Genomic DNA, 9,908 nt, shown 5'->3' with positions numbered 1-9,908 from the left:
AATTCAGTTACAGTCTGTTTTGAGTGCTTTTCCTAGTTCAGCAATTCTCTGAAAATTACGTTTCAACTTGAAATGTCAGGTTTGAGGTTTTGTAATAAAGTACTTGTCAACCAAATGCCTTTCTTTTTCATCTCCTTGTTCTGCTACAGGTTCTCCTGCTTTTTATTCATTACTGCAATCGCACCTCAAGGTCATGGCAAATATATTTTACAGTCTTTAAAACACAAAGACTATTGTTTTGTTAAAATAGGATATTCCAAATCTATATCTCCTAGTTCATACCAATATCCATCTTAATTATATTTTAAGCTGCCTATAAAAATAGTATGTTTAGACGTTTAAAACCTAGAAAAATGAGTAATTTAGGAGTTTCAGAAGTTATTAGCATATCAAAAGTATTTTAATTGAATATATTGCCATTTAGAAGGTTTACGGCAATCTAAATTCTTCTTGCACTACATTAAATGTTGAAGAAGTTATTGAAAATAACCTGGTCCACAGCATTAAAGTCATTTTTGCCAAAATAGGGAGGAAGGAAAAGTGCATGGCATAGTACAATACAGCATCTGTCTACAACTGATTAATTCAGATCATCTCAAAGTGTCAATTGAGAAGAGAGGTCAAATTTAAACTTCTGTCCCTAAGTGCTTTATATAGCTCTTGAAATCTTTAATTCTAGAAAAAAAAGTTGAAAGGAGAAGTAAGTTCCCCTCAAGAGAGGAATGTTTATGTGTGTAGTTGTGTCCAAAATCACTTGGATTCCAGTAAAAGAACATTTCCATTTACACACAGAAGTTTGCAGTCTAGAATTTAAAAACAAACAGGTGTCTACCTTAAAGACTATCTTTGTAATGTTTAAACAATCTGTTAAAATATATACTGTCAGAAGAATTAATGTAAGGATCCTCCTTAGACTATTACTAGAAGTATAATATTTATTCAATATTTATTCTTACCATAAATAATTGAATTTTAATTATCTATTATATCAATAAAAAAATAGATTAAACCGTCTAAGATGCTTAAAACCAATGTTTTCCAAAAAAATCCAGTATCAAGATATTAAACAAATGCCCCAAGTCTGAAAAATTTCATAGATATGCTAGATCCAATAAATGACAATCTATCAAACAGCTGCACACCATTCTTTTCCACATTCCACATTCCCTTTGGTTTTGCAATTATACAGAGATGCAGACTAGTTACCAGCCTTAGTTGTACCCATGCCACAAACCTCACAGGATATTCTGTGAAAAGTAAGATCTCTGATCAAAACTGCCAGAATCTTGTCATCCAGGAGATATTTGCAATGTGCAGTCATACACATGTGGTAGTACTAGATGTCGTAGTACTAGAAGGGAAAAAAAACACACTACAGAAATATTTCTTAGCTAATAAAAGCCATTGTAGGGGCTTTTACTAAGTTGTAGCCATTACTAAGTTTTTAATCATTTACATGCAACAATACGACTAAGGCAATGCCTGCTATTTCTGAATCACTTTTTTCAGCCTTGCTCCTGTTTTGCATACAGCTTTCCATACAGAAAGATCCACTTGAGTTTAATACACTTACTTATAATTACATTTTTGTAGTTTAGCTTGAAAACTAAAACTCATGGCATTGTGGAGTGAACACTTCCAAACAGCCTACATATTATTAATGCATTATGCAAAGGTTGGGCAGAATTGATAGTATCTTTTAGCTTATGAAATACCAGCTACTAGCCCGAAAGGATGACTCATGGTAAGGTTAAACAAGATCATCAACAGAGAATGCAGTAAACTAAGTTCTTACCAGCAAACATAATTGTAATTCATTAAAAAGTAGCTTTCATCATTAGCTGCCTTATTTTTAAACTGCTTTGTGCAGATTGCCTGTTCTGTGGAGAAAATCTTTTTATAGAGACCTGGCTTTCTCCATCTTCTAGTGCATGGAATGGTAGTACAGTATCTGAGAGAAGGTTATGCTGGTAAAATGTTTTGGAACCCTTCAGAATGCAATACTGCAATTCCTTAATGCAATCACACACACACCCTCAGGACCATTTGCAGGGAGGTTTCCTCCACAGTACCCTAATCCTGAAATAGATACAACTGCTTTAATGAGTTGCATTTGCACCTATGTGTTCTGAAGCACCTCTTCCAAAGAGGAGGTGCAGCTAGGGCACTAACAGTCTTACTTAAAATTTATTTATGCAGGACAGCTATTCTTTTTCAGTGGCAAATAATGCCGCTTCATTTAAACAGGTAGAATGCTGGTGAATATACATTTGCAAAACCTAACACAGTTTCACATATTTTTTGTTTTGAAGATTACTGAGTGAATTTGAACAAGGCCAAATTTAACCTAAAAACACATTTAACTCTGTACCTTAACCACTGTACTTGTGTATATAATTATTAGATTAAGGCTGTTCTCTTTCATTTTTAGTAAGTGTACTAAATGAATCAATACATGCAGAATTAATTGTTTGTGCCCAGAGATAGCAACTACATCCCTTCCTACAGCATCAATTCCTGCAATGTATTTGACTTGCTGCAAATGCTGTACTGGGTACAAAATGCAGTGGCTCATTTGTATAAGTTTGAGTGCCATTGGCACCATAGAACCCTGGTTTTGTGAGCAGTGCATTGGCTGGAAATAGGTTTCAGGGTACAACTTGAAATGCTTGTTTTAAATTTTACACCTTGGTGCTTCAGTATGCACAGAACTGCTTGCTTTTGCTAAAGCTTACTCGTCTGGTTTATTCAGCCAGAATGAGGATGCTGACTGAGCATCCTTGCCAGTGAAATCAGAAAAAAGGGCTAGAATTTGGGTTTTTTTCTAGATATGCTCTAGTATTTTGGAACATATATATCTCCAAGGATCTGGCCTTCCCTAACACTCTTGCAGAACTTTTAATGATGAGAAAGAAGGGAGTTATTACTGGATGCTGGATGTTGCTAGGGATAGGATTTTTTTTAATGTTTTTATGTTTCATGAGTAATTTCTGTAAACTGTCAAGAGACCTTGGAGAGTCAGCAGTATAGAAATGATGTAAGTAAATAAATAGGTTTTCAAAAAACATAAAACTGTGGTGCTGGGAAAAATCATATATTATCACCAGAGCTTCCTATGATTGACTGCTCTATTTTCCAAATTTAAAATTTTTATGAAGAAAACGTCAGGGATTTTTCAAAAAGATATATATATCTTGCAACCTCTAAGAACCTTTTAAACAACTCATAACCTTTTAAATGACTCATGTATCACACTCCACAGTTTGAATGTGATATTAACACAAGAAGCATCAATAATTCTCTAGCTAATTCCCTATAAATACCCTGTAAAACTGGTGGGGTTTTTAAATAATGCATTAGAAATAATAATTCTGAAAATGGTTTGGGGTCTTCAATTGGTATAGGACACAGCTGCCAAGTGGTGTTTTTTTTAAAAAAAATTCCTATGAATTCCTGTTCATAACTTCACTTTTTCAAGAGCTCCATCTGCTACTGGTCATCTTTTAAACCCAACAAAATAAAGAACAGGTATTTTTTTTCTATCAAAGTTGTCTAGCAGCATTCTATGTTTTCTCCCTGTCTTTCCCCCTTAAACCATTGCAATCTGCACCATCTATGCCTGCAATTCTTCATTACACACAGTTTTTATGCCCAATTTTCCCTCTTTGATCTACCTCTTTCTGCATACTGGACAGGTTTTTTTTTGTCCAGCTGCCTCTACCTATCATTGAAGTAATTAGCAGGGGGAAACTACCCTCCCTCAAGCATTATGGGTTCTTTGGGATGTGAATTCTATTGGCAATTGTCTTTAGTACCCTAAGGACTTTTATAGGGCAGGGAGAGGGCTCCAAACATTTTCATCTTCCATTTTTAACAGTATCATAGCCTTTCACCACCTCTTCTTTTTCCCCACAACAGAAAATCCTTTAAAAAGAGAAAAACAGATATGCTGCATATTATCTTTTGATTCAGAGCTACAAATCTTCCATCTGAGGAATTGTAGAGCAGTAGACAAAAATTCATTAGTGAAGATGGGTGGCATCATCCCAAGACACCACAAGTTCCTTGAAGCAATGGCTACCATGAAGTCAGTTTATTTTTGCCTTTCCCACTGAGGTACATATGTATGTATATTGTTAGGTGTATGAAGAAGGGTATGTTTATTATGGTATTAAGGAAAAGAAAGGTTGTCTGTCCCTTTATGGAAAAAGACACTGTATTTATGTCTGCAAAAGGAACCTTTGCTCTCATTTATGTAAGAAAAGAGCAGAATGAAATTATGTGTATATGTGCAAGCAAGAGAAGGCTGCATGTACTGGGCGGGTGCCCTCAATGTTCAGTTTTGCATACATAAAAATGAAGACTTAATTTATGTGTCCTGGGGCTAATCCTATAAGTGTCTATTCAAACAAGACACAGGTTTTAATACATAAAAAGCTTCAGAATTTTAAACAATTTAAGGACTATAGGACTGCATCATGAGGTGTTTACTTCTCTACTGTTAATGTGCACACACACACACACATATATATATGAGATAAAACAAAGGAACAAAAGAGAAAAAGAAAGAAAACACATAATAAACAGTAGAAAAAGTTGAAGAAACAGAAAAGCCAGATGTGAAGAAGTGGCTTCTTATAATCTTCACAGATTATACAAATATATAGGTAGTCTTTGACTAATATAAGGTTTTTAGTGACCTTTCAAAGTTACAACAGCACTGAAAAAAGTGACTCATGACTATTTTTCACAATTATGACCGCTGCATCATCTCCATGGTCATAGGATCAAAATTTGGATGCTTGACAATTGGTTCATATTTATGAACGTTGCCATGTTCTGGGGTAATGTGATCAACTTTTGCAAACTTCTGACAAAGTCAATATGGAAGCCAGATCTACTTAACAACCATGTTACTAATTCGGTAAGAAAGGTTATAAAATGGGGCAAAACTCATTTAATAAATGTCTCACTTTGCAACATAAATTATGGACTCAATTGTGTTTCAGCTTCTCTCTCCTCACTTATATTGTATACTTTTTATTTCTGTAATCTTCTAAACTGTCTAATCATCAAAACCATACATCACAAGTTCATTTTTTTCATTTTCATGCAAAAAGTCTGTAAGAGGTTTCAAGTCATCAATAAACGTAGATGATATCTTTAAAGAATTTATTCATTTCAAAAAAAATCTTGCAGACTTCACCCACCAGCAGGTAGAGTTGGATCTTTCCATTACTAGGCCTGTAATAATCTCGCTGTGGTAATCGTATATTGAAATAATCTTCCATGGCTGTTTTAAATTGTTTATCCATTAATTCTGAAAGGAAATGATCATGGGCGTATAAAACAGCTTTTAAAAAATTGAATTCAAATACATACTTTTAATACAGAGGACTTGAAAGACCAACGCTCAACTGAAGCCGGAGCTTTATTTTTTAGAATTAATGGATAGATTTAAATTGCTTTTCCTAATTTTTAGACTTCTATTTGAAAAACCAACCAACCACCATCGAAGAATGAAATGAACAGGAAAACATGATAGACATGTACACACATGGATCTACTACACAAATATACATTTTCGAACAGTCGCCCCCTCTTCAGACATACCAGCAGATGTCACTTCTGCTCTGTAATACAAGCGCCTTCAATCTCTCTTTTCCTTATTATTATTATTATAATTATTATTATTTGCAACGTTCTCACCAAATGCTACAACCCCACAAAAGCATCCTGAGCGGCCCGAAACATAATCAGGGCCTCGACGAGGGAAAGGTTTTTGCTTAAGACAATAACAGACGTCCTGGCCAACCAATGAAAAGGAAAAGGCGGGGCTTCAGGTAAGCGACATCCAATCTCCGCGGCAGACGCAGAGTCAGAAGCAACCAGGCCTGGCGAAGAAGGCGCGTCCTGCGGGGAAAGGGAAAAGAGAAGGGGAAAAGAAAAAAAGGAGGTAGAAAGTCGGGAGCTCTCGCGAGAGCTGTCCCGTCCGTTCAGCCCCCCGCCGTCCGCTCGCGACTGGGTGACTGCGCAGCTGCCATGTTGGTTGCTATGCTGCTGCCTGTCTGAGGGCAGGCAGGAGAAAAAAAGGAAGGAGGGAGGTTGGCTCTGGGGAGGGGAGGAATAGGGAGGAGGAGGCGACAGGAGCACCAGCGATTGCTGCCAATCCTCGCCCCCCCCCACCCCCCAATCTTCTTTCCTCAGCGCAGACAGGCATTGCCCTGCTGGATAGCTACCGCCTCTTCTCTCCCCCCCCCGCCTTTCCTCACCCTCCGGCTCCGGGCGAAGGAAGCGAGAGAAGAGGAAAGAAATCCTCCTTGGGGGTGGGTGGGGGTAAGACGGGGACAGTGCTTTCCCCTCTGGGGAGGGGAGGAAGACGGAGGAGGGAGGCGACGACCGAACCCTCCTCCTCCTCCCCCTTCTTCGCTCGTGGCTGGGGAGGCGGGAAGACTCGATCGCCTTCCGCCTGCCTCTCCTCTCTCTCCCTCCATCCTCGCCTTTTCTGCTTGCAGGAGGAATGTGGGGGGGCCTTGAGTTGAGAGTGGGGCGCTGGGGGCAACGGCTGCGGGAGACCCCCTTCCTTTCGGCCTGCTGTTGCGTGGGGGCACAAGAACTAAACTGAACTGAGCGGAGGGCTTGAACTCACCCTATTTTTTTGGGGGGGGGAATACCCCCCCTCCTCCTGCTTTCCACTTTTTTTTTTTTTTTTTTTACCTTTCGGCTTTCGAGTTGGTTTGTTGCTTCGTTGCCGTTCTCTGGAAGGACGAGGCTTGTTATATATGAAGGTAAGGAAATTTATCTCTCTCTCTCTCTGTATATATATATTTATATATATATAAAAGAAACTTGTCAGGTTAACGTGGGAGAAACTCCCCGCCGCCACCCCCTGTTCCTACCGCTCCGAATAGTATTACGTCGTTCTCTTATACAAGTAAAAGGTTAAAAGAGAGGAAGCCGCCAAATCGCTCTCTGCGGATTGCTCGGGTCTTGAGTGTGAATTATGAGCTGACCCTAACATATAGGCAACTGTGTGGGACAACAACGCGGAAGGTGCCTGGGGTTGCTTGGTCGATGTGTTTGGAAAGTCGTCGGATCGATGTTACTCTCTCGCCTTGGGGTCCGACGATTTTGAATTTCCTGACACACACACACACACACACACACACCGGAAGAACACAACGTCCCTTCAAAGAAACCCCCTATCCGATTATCCGAATTGCTCCAGAAACAGTGGGAGAAAGAAAGGCGGTTAGAGTTAACAAGCTGGTGTCTTGTCTGCTTGGCAAAAGACGGCGAAAAGATCCCCCATGACTTCTTATTGTTGTTATTTTTCTTTCTGATGTTGTGAAGGTGTGCCACAGCAATGGCAGAGTGACTGACATACTCAAAAATTATGTGCGTTTCGAAAATCCATGGCTGTCCTGAAGCGTGTTGCGTTGCGTCCGATTATATTAGCCGGAGAGGCAGCAGCAAGCAGCAGTAGCAGCAAGGATTACGTTATTCTTTAGAGGGAGTGAAGAAACGACAAAAAAAAAAAAAAATAGGTTGACTGAAGGCATGCTGGGGTCCCCCAATTGAATTACTTAGTTGCAGAGGTAAAAAGATATTTGGAAAATAAGTAGCAAAGGCTTGGAAATGATTTATAATATAAAAACGGAATGCATTTTTCCAGAGGGAAATTAAAATAGATGAAATGTTATGTTTAAAAAAAATTGAAAAGGCCCTCAAGTCTTTTACCTTAAAGCATGTTTTCTATAGCTACTCTGAGAGCTAAAAATGAAACTAGTTATATTACTTTACCTGTTCAAGAGATGCTTATCTAAATATTGAGTTACATCTGTAAGGATTTGATGGGGCAATATCACAATCTCAGAGCAACCACTTCTGCAACAACATAGATAAAGCATAGTAAAATAACATAGTAAAATCATCAAAATGTTTTAGGAAGACCCTTTGCAGTTTTGTTTTACAATTCTGAAGTAAACCTTTGGGAAGAGGAAAATATGATGCTCTATCTGAATACCTCATGTAAAACTGCCTTTTCCCCTTTTCTCACTGGAAAAAAAATGTATTAAGCCAGAAATAGTGATTGTACATGTTATGTAGGGATTCCAATTTGAAACTTTAAAGTATGAAAAGAGTTTTAAATATTAACATTAAACTAGAGCACTCTATTGATACATTAACTTATTTATGGTTATGTATTAGTAGTGTAGAATGGGGTGTCAAACTTGTGTCATGGCGGTATCACGTGATGTATCAGGATTTTTTCCCCTACACTAAAGTGGGCGTGGCCAGCACATGATGCATCCGGCCCGTGGGCCAGGAGTTTGACACCCCTGATATAGAAAATTGTTTCTTGCTTATCAAAATTCCAATCTATCTGGATTCTTTCTCTGCCTAGCTTACATACTTGCTGAATGTACTACTTCATGCTGTGTTGTCACTTGGAAAGAAAAAAATGAATATATATGGGCTATAATTTTAAATTTAGATATTGCTAATATCAAAGGGATATACTTGTGTAAAAATGATATACTTGTATGAAAGTCATTTGTAAAAGTAGTAGTATAATTAGAATTTTAGAAACTTAAAATAGTAAAACAGTGTAACTCCAATATCAGCTTTCTGATTTTTGAAAATCCAAAACTATTGTTTGCATGTATTAACTGAAAACCAAGTAAAATAATTATATGTATTTTACCTTAATATTTTTAGGTTATAATCTTTTTTATTTTGTATTAACTAAGAAAGCAATGTATTTGTATTTTGAGACATTTGCAAAATCTTCAGTGTATTATACCAGGAAGTCAATAAATGATACCCATCAGATGCTTTGGACTACAGTTCTCAAACTCTTTGGCCATATTTGGATGTTGTTGATGGAGGTTGTATTCCTCTCAAATAGAAAGCACATGAAGTTACTTACTGCAATTTAGTTGTGTACCACCTTTTATAATATAAATTAGCCTTGATGTATGATATAGCTTTATTAGTATAACAAGCACATTATACAGTATAAAGATACATTTATGTTTGATTTTTATCCTACCTTTATTCATTTATAAGAAACTCAAGGTGGTAAACATGCATAATACTCTTTCCTCCTCTTATTTTCCTCAGCAACAACAACCCTTTGAGATGTGTTGGGATTAGAATAAATGACTGGGCCAAGGTCACCCAGTTTCATGCCTGAGGCAGGATTAGAATTCAGTCTCTTTGTTTCTAGGCCAGCACCTTAAGCACTATATCAAACTGCTATATATTAACTCTATCATAATTTTTGCTGAGCTCCGCATCGATCTAGATTCAAAATGTGTAAAGTGTCTCAATGCACACAATGGGCATGCAAGAATCAGCTATTGGGAACACCTTAAAGCAACTATGTCTTTTCCTGGGCTCATGCAATTGCTTTTTTCAGCTGCAGAGACCCCCCCCCTCCCAAAAAAAAAAAGACATTGGTTTAAAATGTTTCTGCTACATGTGAAATAATGGATATCCTGAATTGCATTTTTCCTTTTGAATTCGGATAACTGCACAATTCTTATACTTGTATTCATTCTTTTTAATTTTATATTTATGATTTTTTCCTCAATACATTTTACAGAATAAATTCAAAATATACATTGTACCAGTCATTTTAATGATAAAACAAATTTAGGATGTTTGTATTTTACAAGTTGTATGTTTTGGAGGAAGTCAGTTAAATGATGCTTTTTGAATTATCTCAGTGAGTGGCAACAATCTAGCTGTCCTTGGGTGGTCTTGAAAGCTAGGCAGAGTTGACTCTTAATGTGTGGATGGGTGCTGTCTGAGAATTTCACAGCTGATGGCAAGATTGACAATTTTAGAAAAATTCTTAAAAGAAGAAATAGTAGATTACTTCCATAAAGTTGCCAAGAAAA

General features: G+C 37.4%; 1 protein-coding gene and 1 long non-coding RNA gene across 7 annotated transcripts in view; one reads left to right on the top strand and one right to left on the bottom strand.

Annotated features, from left to right (window-relative positions):
- Positions 1–5,158: 5,158 nt before the first annotated feature.
- LOC148133191 (uncharacterized) lies at positions 5,159–5,830 on the bottom strand. The gene is made up of 2 exons (XR_015746570.1): positions 5,710–5,830; positions 5,159–5,320 (listed from the first exon to the last, which is right to left on the bottom strand). It is a non-coding gene; the product is annotated as an uncharacterized LOC148133191 (long non-coding RNA).
- Positions 5,831–5,880: 50 nt separating this feature from the next.
- Positions 5,881–9,908, top strand: part of PTPN4 (protein tyrosine phosphatase non-receptor type 4) — a 105,269-nt gene continuing 101,241 nt past the window's right edge. For 5 of the 6 annotated variants that reach the window (XM_087950290.1, XM_087950289.1, XM_026665480.2 and 2 more), the window contains exon 1: positions 6,003–6,788. The gene's annotated coding sequence lies outside the window, so the exon portion shown is untranslated. Of the gene's footprint in view, positions 6,789–9,908 lie in introns of all 6 variants that reach the window. The other variant, XM_026665478.2, reaches the window with a different exon arrangement.

Source organism: Notechis scutatus, chromosome 1 (assembly GCF_049901735.1).
Source record: "Notechis scutatus isolate UNSWTSFEM ecotype Mainland chromosome 1, rNotScu1.2, whole genome shotgun sequence".
NCBI lineage: Eukaryota > Metazoa > Chordata > Lepidosauria > Squamata > Elapidae > Notechis > Notechis scutatus.
This window is presented reverse-complemented; position numbering and strand designations above follow the sequence as displayed.